This window comes from Phyllobates terribilis, unplaced genomic scaffold (genome assembly GCF_046119375.1).
Source record: "Phyllobates terribilis strain yellow unplaced genomic scaffold, ASM4611937v1 Scaffold_5__5_contigs__length_657084704, whole genome shotgun sequence".
NCBI classification, from domain to species: Eukaryota; Metazoa; Chordata; class Amphibia; order Anura; family Dendrobatidae; genus Phyllobates; species Phyllobates terribilis.
Window position 1 is genome coordinate 442,941,868 of NW_027362765.1, and position 13,713 is coordinate 442,955,580.

A 13,713-nucleotide genomic window follows, 5' to 3' on the forward strand; every position below is an offset into this window, starting at 1 on the left:
CAGGAGCCGCCTGTGATTTACAGTCGACACTCCACTATAACGGGGATAACAGCTAACGGGTATTTGCATATAGCTGTAGGGTGGGCCCTTAGGATCAATTCCTCCTGTGGACCCCAGACACCACAGTCCGACATTGTTGGTAACCTAATGGGTCATATACCCGATAAGGTGCTCAACTATTTTTTAGGGATAGTGGTTTAACCTCTTAACTCCGAACACCAGCATTCTTTAACACCTCCTAATAATACTATGTTAAATATTATTTGTATTCCAAAGTTATGAGCTTTAAAATGTGGAGATTAAAAAAAAAATTGCCATGTCAGAAAGCACCAACCCAGGCAGACGTTTGACAGGTGAAGTGTTATTTTTTGGGGGATAGTAGGAAAAACAATAAAATATAAACGTAGATTAACAACGGATTACAATAATGTATTATTTCTCAGAATTCATTGCCATTAAAAGGGAGAATCTGTCTGACTCCCAAAGTTTACAAATTTTCTCAGTAATCGTGATGAGATAAAATTCTCACAAGGTGACAAGACTGAACCCGCTTATTCTCACGTGATCTAAGATTGCCAGACTCATAGAGATGACAAAACGGGAATCGGCCACTTCCCTGCATGTCTCAGAAGTGGCTGTTTGTATAAATGAGACCTAATTCCACAGGAATATTGCTTTCTTTAAGGCAAAAGACGTAAAATTTATTAAAGTGAATCTGTCACCAGGTTTTTGTTACCTCATCTGAGAGCAGCATAATGTGGAAAAATAGACCCTGATTCCAATGATGTATCACTTAGTTTCCTGGGTGCAGCAGTTGTGACACAATCAGAGTTCTTAGATGTAGAATGTAGCAGAGCTTAGAAAGCTAACCCCGCCCACACCAGCCTCTGTATGTACCTAGTCTATTGACAGTGAGCTGATTATCACAGGAGGGGGGCGTGGTCAGACTAGCAGTTGTGTGAGACCTAGTCTAGCAGTGATAATATCCTGGTGATAGAACCTTCATTGTAAATAAACAACAGTACACAAGCTGATAATTGACACATTGCTTAATTCAGTGTTTTAACACCTACATTATGCTATCCTCACATTACATAGCAAAAAAAACTGCTGACAGGTTCTCTTTAAGTGTGACATTTTATCACAATTTAAATATTATTGGGAACATCTACTTTTCTCTGTTGGTTTTCCACAGATATATTGCTGAAGTTACAATCACATAATAGCAGGGGTTATCCAGAAAGAGTTTTTCAAAAATACTCTAAGCTCTTAGTGGCAGAACATAGTATAAATGGTGAATTTCTGTATTATTATTATTATTATTATTAACCATACACTGACACCTAGTGGTCACAGAGTTAACTGTTGTTAGGGTGAGAGAAAATATACTGTAGCAGACAATCTTCATATCAGTGATATTGAGTTGTGTGTTTCATTTATAATTCAAGTAATAATTTTTTTTTTCATAGAAAATATTTTTTTTCTTTTACATAGGAAACAATATTTAATTAGTATACTAGAATACTGGCTCCTATGTATAAGAATGTAGATGAGCTATTTCTGATACCAAAAATGTTTGAATGATTAAAATTTTTATATTTATTTAACGGTTTTCTACTTATACTTTATTTTTTAGTCCCCTTAAGAGACTTGAAGCTGCATTTGTTTGATCACTTATACTATAAAACATCAGGGCTGGTGCATATACATCACTGGAGACACTGGGCTGGGTTATATACATCACTGGAGACACTGGGCTGGGGTATATACATTACTGGAGACACTAGGGTGGGGCATATACATTACTGGAGACACTGGGCTGGGGCATATACATCACTGGAGACACTGGGCTGGGGCATATACATTACTGGAGACACTGGGCTGGGGCATATACATTACTGGAGACACTGGGCTGGGGCATATACATTACTGGAGACGCTAGGCTGGGGCATATACATTACTGGAGACACTGGGCTGAGGCATACACATTACTGGAGACACTGGGCTGGGGCATATACATTACTGGAGACACTAGGGTGGGGCATATACATTACTGGAGACACTAGGGTGGGGCATATACATTACTGGAGACACTGGGCTGGGACATATACATTACTGGAGAGACTTGACTGAGGCATATACATCACTGGAGAGACTGGGCTGGGGCATATACATCACTGGAGACACTGGGCTGAGGCATATACATTACTGGAGAGACTTGACTGAGGCATATATCTCACTAAAGATGCTGGGTTAGAGCATATATTTCACTGGAGAGACATTGCTGAGGCATATACATCACTGGAGACACTGGGCTGGGGCATATACATTACTGGAGACACTGGGCTGGTGCATATACATTACTGGAGACACTGGGCTGGGGTATATACATCACTGGAGACACTGGGCTGGGGTATATACATCACTGGAGACACTGGGCTGGGGTATATACATTACTGGAGACACTGGGCTGGGGCATATACATTACTGGAGACACTGGGCTGGGGCATATACATTACTGGAGACACTGGGCTGGGGCATATACATTACTAGAGAGACTTGACTGAGTCATATACATCACTGGAGAGACTGGGCTGGGGCATATACATCACTGGAGACACTGGGCTGGGGTATATACATCACTGGAGACACTGGGCTGAGGCATATACATTACTGTAGACACTAGGGTGGGGCATATACATTACTGGAGACACTGGGCTGGGGCATATACATTACTGGAGACACTGGGCTGGGGCATATACATTACTAGAGAGACTTGACTGAGGCATATACATCACTGGAGAGACTGGGCTGGGGCATATATGTGGCACCCCAGGGGTCTGGTTTCCACAGTAATAGCAGTATTACGTCTGTGAGCAGGTGGGAGGTCTCCTGGGCAGGAATCCTAAGCATGCCACACCTCCTGCCCAGTCCTGGGAGGGGAAGAACTTCCCCTACATAAACTGGGGCTGAGGCAGGGTTAGAGAGAGGAGTTTCAGACAGAGACGGAGTCTGGTCTGGACACGCAGAAACAGGGAAAGATAGACATCAGGAGCTCTGTAGGAGCCAAGGAGAAGCGCCAGGGGCTGGAGCTGTGCAGAGCTCGCCCTGGGAGAAGGTACTAAAACCGGACACAGGAGTCCGAGGCTGTGGGGACTAAGATATACCCAGCAGCAGAATCCATCCGGCAGGGGATTCCAGGTCCTCTGGCCATAAAAGCCCGGAGGCTCAGTCACAACGAAGGGACCAGCACCGCCATCCCGGAGCGGAGGCTAACAGGAGGCCCCAGGTCACCAGCCATACGGGTGAGCACCACACGGTATACCCAGGGACGTGGGCTACTTGTAACCGCCGAAAGCAGGGTAGCCAGGAAGGGTACAGACTAACGGGAAGGCCTACAACTCCACCTGGCCAGGGGAACTCCGGCTTACTCGCAGACTAACCAGGCCCAAACTACTAGCCAGTACTCCCGGGGAAATTTGCCTTGTACCATCAGTAAAGGCCCTGAACTGTACCCTCGCGTCTCCGTGCTTCCTTGTCGCACCGTTAGTGCTGGGACATCCACACCATCACTCCCAACATCATCCACATCCGCTGCCCTGAGGCCATACCTCTCCCGTTGGGGGTTATATCAACATTGCTGCACACCTATACCACCGGCCTCAGCGGTCTGCCATGCAGCGGCGGTTTCATAACCGCATTCAACGGGTGGCGTAGTCGGACACTAATACCATCATACCAATAACTGCCACTTAGTTTGACCACCCTGGGCGCGGACCGGGTCACCGCCACACGAAGACTACTACCCCCATCGGATCCGGCTCCGGGTATCCCCCGCGCGCACGCGCGCCGCACTACAGCACTGACCCAGGGGGTGAGTCAACTTTGGCGTAGTCGGCAGGATTACGTGCCCGCAACCACCGGGTACTGCGTGCCTGAAAAAAGAGACTTTTATACTTACCTGTGGTGAAGTTTCCCGCCGTCCGGAGTCGTTTCCCGCCATCTGGAGCCGATTCCCGCCATCTGACGCCATCTTCTGCCTTCTTCCCGCCATCCGTGGAGTTTTCCCGCCATTGGACGCCATCTTGAGGGCGCCGCGCGGGAAGAAGAGGGGCGTGGACTCCGAAAGCCCGCGAGAACTGAAGCCCCGCCTCACGTCCGGACGTTGCGTAAGGTCCTGGAAGGAGCCCAGCAGACGCCGACGTCACAGGAGCGCGACGGAAGGTCCTCAACCCTGACGATCCACTGCGGAGCCGCGGCCTACGGAAGAGGATCATCGCAAGGTAGGCCACGGTCCACTAGGGGGGAGGAGGATGACGGATACGGAGGAGAGCTTCACCGCCACAGCCGCCTCCAGCGCCACCGCTGCTGCGGTCATGCCTTTCACCATGCCCTATATCCCGGGGGCAGCCTGGCTACCCCAGTACTCAGGGGAGTCACATACCCTAAATGACTTCAGAGAAAGGCTGGATAGCCTCTTCCAGGTGTATCCCCTCACGGAGGCGCAAAAAGTGAGCATCCTGGTGGCCCAATTAATCGGGGCAGCCCAAAGGGAGGTAAAGTCCTGGCCACCTGGGAGGAAGAGGACTGTCAGAGACATACTAACCTGGCTGAAAGACACATTTGACACCCGCACCTCAGCCGAAATAAAACTAAGATTTTATGGGTGCAAACAACGGGCACATGAGAGTATAAGAGACTATGCTCTAAACCTACAAGAGGCCCTGAGAGCCATTAAGCAGGCAGACCCTGACAGCGTGGGAAATGAAGATAAGCTGTTGACTGAACAATTCATTGAGGGTCTACTGTGCAATGCCCACCGAACCCAGTTGCGGGCAATGGCCTTACAGGACCCTGACCTGGACTTTGCACAGTTCAAGGACAGAGCCATCCGGGTGCTCCGAGAACCGGCACCAGGTGGCGCTGTGACCCACAGGCGCCCTGCTATCACTTATCACCAGGAGACGGCGCCCTTGTCTGCAGGGCCTGTGGGAGCTGATGCGCAGGCTTTAAACAGTGACCCGGCTACAGACCTGCACCATCAGGTCCAAGAGCTAACTAAAAGCGTTGCCGCGCTAACCCGAACTGTGCAGTCTTTACAGGTTTCTACTGCAGGGAAGATCGAGCTGGCATCCGGACCGGAGGACATCCCGTGGCGCCGACCAAGGAGGACCCCACCGGCCAGAGGAAGACCCAGCGATCGATACAACGAGGACGACGACCTATTTGCCGCCGCTGCAATCAACCCGGACATGTGGCAAGGTACTGTCATTTAAACGGGCACAACCTGGGGTAGAGGGCCAACCCCCAGGCATAAGACCATCAGGCCCATCAAACTGGCGTGATAAATACGTAGGGGGACGTCCAATCTTGCCTGTGGTACTGGATGGCATTCCTATGAGTGCCCTACTAGACACTGGGTCACAGGTCACCACCATCCCGTACGTGCTCTTCAAGCAGTACTGGAATGATTCGGACATAACCCGCTACCCAGACGACGACCTGAGTATCATCGCCAGCAATGGTCAGCCCGTGCCGCAGGTGGGATTCAAGGAGGTGACCATTAAAATCGGTAAAGTCGAACTGACGGCACAAGGACTGATTATAGTGGACATAGACCGTCATGAGAGTCACCCTAGAATCACCCTGGGAACCAATGTAATTGAAAATTGTCTTGCAGAGGTGATTCTCATTTTACAGCAGGTTGCCAAGAACGCCAGTTGCGGCCAGCAGCGTGTGCTCCAAAAAGAGATCCGGGCACTGATGAAGCGGCAACAGGTGGAACTATCTGGTGGTGAGATAGGTAGCGTGAGAATGTGTGACCCGTTCCCTATTGCCATGCCCCCAAAAAGTGAGATGATGATTTGGTGCCGGGCAGCTATTGGTCTAAGAGGTAGAGACTACCAAGCAATGGTAGAACCCGTCTACTCAGACAGTAGGCCCACCATTTTGACAGCACGGGGGGTGGTCGATGTACGCCATGGGAGGGTGCCCGTTCGCATCATAAATATCGGTGAGAGAGAAGTACACCTGCCCCGGTATGCCACGCTAGCTAAATTGTTCACCATAAACCAGAATTCTGTACAGGCCGTGGAACCCTTGCCTCCATCTCAACCAGAGGAAGGTAACGGCTCTAAGAAACCAGTGGAGGACTGGTGTCAGCAACTACATCTGGGTACTGACTCCACTCCCTCACACCAGAAACAAGGAGTCTATCGGGTGGTTCAAGAGTACGAGAGAGTGTTTAGTAAACACCCGTTAGACTTCGGGCGAGTAAAGGGGGTAGAACACCACATCCCCACGGGAGACCATCCTCCCATAAAGGAGAGATACCGACCCGTACCCCCTGCACACTACCAACACGCCAAGGGGATGCTTAGAGACATGAAGGAGGCTGGGGTAATCAGGGACAGCTGTAGCCCCTGGGCAGCTCCACTAGTCTTAGTGAAAAAGAAGGACAACACTATGAGAATGTGTGTAGACTACAGGAAGGTCAACCGTATCACACACAAAGATGCGTACCCGTTACCAAGGATAGAAGAGTCCTTAGCTGCATTAAAATCTGCTAACTTCTTCTCTACTTTGGATCTCACTAGCGGGTACTGGCAGGTTCCTGTAGCAGAGGCAGACCGGGAGAAGACCGCATTCACCACCCCGATGGGTCTCAGCGAATTTAACTGTATGCCGTTCGGGCTCTGCAACACACCAGGAACCTTCCAACGGTTGATGGAATGCTGTCTGGGACACCGGAACTTCGAGACGGTCCTGTTATACCTGGACGATGTCATCGTCTATTCCAAGACCTACGAGGACCACCTGAAACACCTGGCAGAAGTGTTCGAAGCTCTGGCAAACTACGGCCTAAAGGTGAAACCCTCCAAGTGTCACCTCCTGAAACCAAAGGTGCAATACCTGGGACACGTGGTGAGTGCTAACGGAGTGGCTCCTGACCCTGATAAGATCACCGTGATTAAGGACTGGCCAAGACCCTCCAGCATAAAGGAAGTGCGGCAGTTCCTCGGGTTGGTAGGCTACTACCGAAGATTCATTCCCGGTTTCACCAAAATGGCAGCCCCTATGCAGGACCTCCTGATAGGTCAATCTCGGAAAGCCAAAAACCAGAAGCCGCCCTTTAGGTGGGAAAAGCTGGAAGAGGAGTCCTTCTGCCAGCTGAAAATGGCCCTCACGGGGGATGAAATCCTGGCATATCCAGACTACAGCCAGCCCTTTATCCTCCACACGGACGCAAGCAACATCGGGCTAGGAGCCGTACTGTCCCAGATCCAGCAAGGGAAAGAACGGGTAATCGCTTACGCCAGCCGAAAGCTATGGCCCACGGAGAGGAACCCTGAGAATTATAGCTCATTCAAGCTGGAGTTCCTGGCAGTAGTGTGGGCAGTGACCGAACGTTTCAAGCATTACCTTGCCTCCTCCAAATTCATCGTGTACACGGATAACAACCCATTGACACACCTGGACACTGCAAGGCTCGGTGCTCTGGAACAGAGATGGATGGCTCGCCTGTCCAACTTTGAATTCACCATCAAATACCGGGCAGGACGCTCAAATGCCAACGCGGATGCCCTGTCTAGAATGCCGAACTTACCGGACGTAGGGGAAGATCCAGAAGATCTGGAAGAAGTTGAGCTCCCTGCGTTCCACCGTCATGGGATTACCCTGTATTCCCACCGTGTGAAGGACAGGCGCTCCGCGACGTTCAATCCCTTGCCCCACTACAACTGGGCGGAGTCGCAAGACAGTGATCCTGCAGTCCGTCTGGTGAAGGAAATGCTGACCCAAGCCGATGCCAGTCTGGACCCAGACGCCCCAGAGGAGACTAAGCAACTGTGGAAGGAGAAAAGTAGGCTGTTCCTCTACAGGGAGAAGTTGTGCCGGAGAATGGTTAACTCTCGAACACATGAGTTGACCTGGCAGGTAGTGGTCCCCAGACGAGACGCGGCTATGATTCTGGAGGCGTACCACAACGGAGCAGGACATTTCGGGTGGAAGAAGCTGGAGTTCTTATTGCGTGAACGGTTCTACTGGGTAGGCATGAGAGGAGCCATCGAGAGGTGGTGCAGAGACTGTGGACCGTGCCACCTAAGAAGGAAGGACCGTGCCAGCCAGAAGACTCCCTTGCAGCCCATCATCACCCGACAGCCACTGGAACTGGTAGCCCTGGACCATGTGAAACTGGCTCCAAGCAGATCTGGGTATGTCTACGCCCTCACAATCGTAGATCATTACTCCCGGTTCCTGGTGGTGGTCCCGGTCAAGGACTTAACGGCTCAAACAGCAGCTAGAGCCTTCCAGCAGCACTTCTGCCGTCCACACGGGTACCCGGACCAAGTGCTGACAGACCAAGGGCCAGCCTTCGAAGCGGAAGTCTTCCAGGAGTTCTGCAACCTGTATGGCTGCACGAAGATAAGAACAACGCCCTATCACCCACAAACTAATGGACTCTGCGAGAAGATGAACCAGGTGGTGATAGACCTCCTAAAAACATTGCCCCTGGAAGAACGCAGTATGTGGCCTGAGAAGCTGCCTGATCTGGTGGACCTATACAACCACATCCCTGTAGGTTCTATCAACTGTACCCCGGCTTACCTAATGAGAGCTAGACCTGGTAAGCTGCCTATCGACCTGGATATAGGAGTCCTGACGCCCGAGGACACCTCGCCAGAGGCAGACTGGGATACAGAACGGCAGCAGCAGTATCGGAAAGTACAGGAGAGCATCGAGCGAAGTCTGTCTCAAGCTAGAGAAAGGCAAGAGAAGGCTTATAACCAGTATGCTCCCGCTGTTCCCCTGGTACCTGGAGAGCAGGTCTTGAAGAGGAAAAGACGGCTCCACAAGTTGGACGACCAGTGGGAGAAGGACCCGTACACCGTACTGCCATCAAGCCATGAGAACCCAAAGATTTGCGTGATCAGTAAGGATGGAGGAGAAACCACAACCGTTGTCTCCAGAGACCACCTGAAGAAGTGTCCCGAGCAGCTGCAAAACCCTGAAGAAGAAGATCAAGAAAACCCTCGACCCGCAGAGGAAAGGGAAGAAATGATCAGGACTGTACTCGGAGACTTCCCCCGGTCTTGGACACAAGTAAACGGTGCTGTCGTGGTACCCGTCCTCACCTTTCTCCAGCCAGCCCCGCAGGTGCCTACAGAGGAACCAGTAGAGCTGGAAGAGCAGCCGGCCCAAGAGGCAGAAGAGTCCACACCAGCAGTACAGGAGGATCAACCCTCTGCTAGTAGTGAGCCTGCCGTGCCCCTAGTGAGCCAAAGAGTGCGCAGAAAGCTGCCCAGCCTACCCATAACACCTCCTACATCCTGTAGTGCAGGACCAGTTAGTGAGCTCCGTAGGTCCACTAGGGTTACCAGAGGCCAGATGCCCGTACGTTGGAGAATCTAAGTTGGCTAGTTGCTTTAACTATTTTATGTTTACCTGTTTTGTTGTAGCCGTTGCTAATTATGTTTTTCAGTTACAGATTTCTTTATATGGACTGACAGGTTATGGACAGTGAGTAACCGGAACTCTGTTGTAAATATGTTTGGAGCGTAACCCAGGAATGGACTAAAGACTGTTAAAGACTCGGGGCAGGACAGACCCCTACCTGGTTACGGCTCCCTGTTCTTTGGTGAAATGGACACCCTTATTGCTTCCTGGTTACGGACACGCCGTGACCATCTCATGTATTTAATTGTTATTGTTTATACTCTGTTATGTTTTTTTAAAAAAAAAAAAAAAATATGTTTAGTCCGGGAGTACTAAATTTCACTAGGGGGGAATGTGGCACCCCAGGGGTCTGGTTTCCACAGTAATAGCAGTATTACGTCTGTGAGCAGGTGGGAGGTCTCCTGGGCAGGAATCCTAAGCATGCCACACCTCCTGCCCAGTCCTGGGAGGGGAAGAACTTCCCCTACATAAACTGGGGCTGAGGCAGGGTTAGAGAGAGGAGTTCCAGACAGAGACGGAGTCTGGTCTGGACACAGAAACAGGGACAGATAGACATCAGGAGCTCTGTAGGAGCCAAGGAGAAGTGCCAGGGGCTGGAGCTGTGCAGAGCTCGCCCTGGGAGAAGGTACTAAAACCGGACACAGGAGTCCGAGGCTGTGGGGACTAAGATATACCCAGCAGCAGAATCCATCCGGCAGGGGATTCCAGGTCCTCTGGCCATAAAAGCCCGGAGGCTCAGTCACAACGAAGGGACCAGCACCGCCATCCCGGAGCGGAGGCTAACAGGAGGCCCCAGGTCACCAGCCATACGGGTGAGCACCACACGGTATACCCAGGGACGTGGGCTACTTGTAACCGCCGAAAGCAGGGTAGCCAGGAAGGGTACTGACTAACGGGAAGGCCTACAACTCCACCTGGCCAGGGGAACTCCGGCTTACTCGCAGACTAACCAGGCCCCAACTACTAGCCAGTACTCCCGGTGAAATTTGCCTTGTACCATCAGTAAAGGCCCTGAACTGTACCCTCGCGTCTCCGTGCTTCCTTGTCGCACCGTTAGTGCTGGGACATCCACACCATCATTCCCAACATCATCCACATCCGCTGCCCTGAGGCCATACCTCTCCCGTTGGGGGTTATATCAACATTGCTGCACACCTATACCACCGGCCTCAGCGGTCTGCCCTGCAGCGGCGGTTTCATAACCGCATTCAACGGGTGGCGTAGTCGGACACTAATACCATCATACCAATAACTGCCACTTAGTTTGACCACCCTGGGCGCGGACCGGGTCACCGCCACACGAAGACTACTACCCCATCGGATCCGGCTCCGGGTATCCCCCGCGCGCACGCGCGCCGCACTACAGCACTGGCCCAGGGGGTGAGTCATATACATCACTGGAGACACTGGGCTGAGGCATATACATTACTGGAGAGACTTGACTGAGGCATATATCTCACTAAAGATGCTGGGTTAGAGCATATATTTCACTGGAGAGACATGGCTGGGGCATATACATTACTGGAGACACTGGGCTGGGGCATATACATTACTGGAGACACTGGGCTGGGGCATATACATTACTGGAGACCCTGGGCTGGGGCATATACATTACTGGAGAGACTTGACTGAGGCATATATATCACTAAAGATGCTGGGTTAGAGCATATATTTCACTGGAGAGACTAGGCTGAGGCATATACATTACTGGAGACACTGGGCTGGGGCATATACATCACTGGAGACACTGGGCTGAGGCATATACATTACTGGAGAGACTTGACTGAGGCATATATCTCACTAAAGATGCTGGGTTAGAGCATATATTTCACTGGAGAGACATGGCTGAGAATATACATCACTGGAGACACTGGGCTGGGGCATATACATTACTGGAGACACTGGGCTGGTGCATATACATTACTGGAGACACTGGGCTGGGGCATATACATTACTGGAGACACTGGGCTGGGGCATATACATTACTGGAGACACTGGGCTGGGGCATATACATTACTGGAGACACTGGGCTGGGGCATATACATTACTGGAGACACTGGGCTGGGGCATATACATTACTGGAGACACTGGGCTGGGGCATATACATTAATGGAGACACTGGGCTGGGGCATATATATCACTAAAGATGCTGGGTTAGAGCATATATTTCACTGGAGACACTGGGCTGGGGCATATACATTACTGGAGACACTGGGCTGAGGCATATATATCACTGGAGACACTGGGCTGAGGTATATACATCACTGGAGAGCCTTGACTGAGGCATATATATCACTAAAGATGCTGGGTTAGAGCATATATTTCACTGGAGAGACTTGGCTGAGGCATATACATTACTGGAGACGCTAGGCTGGGGCATATACATTACTGGAGACACTGGGCTGGGGCATATACATCACTGGAGACACTGGGCTGGGGCATATACATTACTGGAGACACTGGGCTGGGGCATATACATTACTGGAGAGACTTGACTGAGGCATATATATCACTAAAGATGCTGGGTTAGAGCATATATTTCACTGGAGAGACTTTGCTGAGGCATATACATTACTGGAGACACTGGGCTGGGGCATATACATCACTGGAGACAATGGGCTGAGGCATATACATTACTGGAGAGACTTGACTGAGGCATATACATTACTGGAGACACTGGGCTGGGGCATACACATTACTGGAGACACTGGGCTGGTGCATATACATTACTGGAGACACTGGGCTGGGGCATATACATTACTGGAGACCCTGGGCTGGGGAATATACATTACTGGAGAGACTTGACTGAGGCATATATCTCAGTAAAGATGCTGGGTTAGAGCATATATTTCACTGGAGAGACATGGCTGAGGCATATACATCACTGGAGACACTGGGCTGGGGCATATACATTACTGGAGACACTGGGCTGGTGCATATACATTACTGGAGACACTGGGCTGGGGCATATACATTACTGGAGACCCTGGGCTGGGGCATATACATTACTGGAGAGACTTGACTGAGGCATATATATCACTAAAGATTCTGGGTTAGAGCATATATTTCACTGGAGACACTGGGCTGGGGCATATACATTACTGGAGACACTGGGCTGAGGCATATATATCACTGGAGACACTGGGCTGAGGTATATACATCACTGGAGAGACTTGACTGAGGCATATATATCACTAAAGATGCTGGGTTAGAGCATATATTTCACTGGAGAGACTTGGCTGAGGCATATACATTACTGGAGATGCTAGGCTGGGGCATATACATTACTGGAGACACTGGGCTGGGGCATATACATTACTGGAGACACTGGGCTGGGGCATATACATTACTGGAGACACTGGGCTGGTGCATATACATTACTGGAGACAATGGGCTGGGGCATATACATTACTGGAGACACTGGGCTGGGGCATATACATTACTGGAGAGACTTGACTGAGGCATATATATCACTAAAGATGCTGGGTTAGAGCATATATTTCACTGGAGACACTGGGCTGGGGCATATCCATTACTGGAGACACTGGGCTGAGGCATATACATCACTGGAGACACTGGGCTGAGGCATATACATCACTGGAGAGACTTGACTGAGGCATATATATCACTAAAGATGCTGGGTTAGAGCATATATTTCACTGGAGAGACTTGGCTGAGGCATATACTTTACTGGAGACACTGGGCTGGGGCATATACATTACTGGAGACACTGGGCTGGGGCATATACATTACTGGAGACGCTGGGCTGGGGCATATACATTACTGGAGACACTGGGCTGGGGCATATACAGGTGCATCTCACTAAATTAAAATATCATCAAAGAGTTAATTTATTTCAGTTCTTCAATATAAAAAGTGAAACTCATATATTATATGGAGTCATTACAAACAGAGTGATCTATTTCAAGTGTTTATTTCTGTTAATGTTGATGATTATGGCTTACAGCCAATGAAAACACAAAAGTCATTATCTCAGTAAATTAGAATACTTTATAACAACAGCTTGAAAAATGTTTTTAAAATCCGAAATGTTCGCCTACTGAAATGTATGTTCAGTAAATGCACTCAATACTTGGTCGGGGCTCCTATTGCATCAATTACTGCATCAATGCGGCGTGGCATGGAGGCGATCAGCCTGTGGCACTGCTGAGGTGTTATGGAAGCCCAGGTTGCTTTGATAGCAGCCTTCAGCTCGTCTGCATTGTTGGATCTGGTGTCTCTCATCTTCCTCTTGAC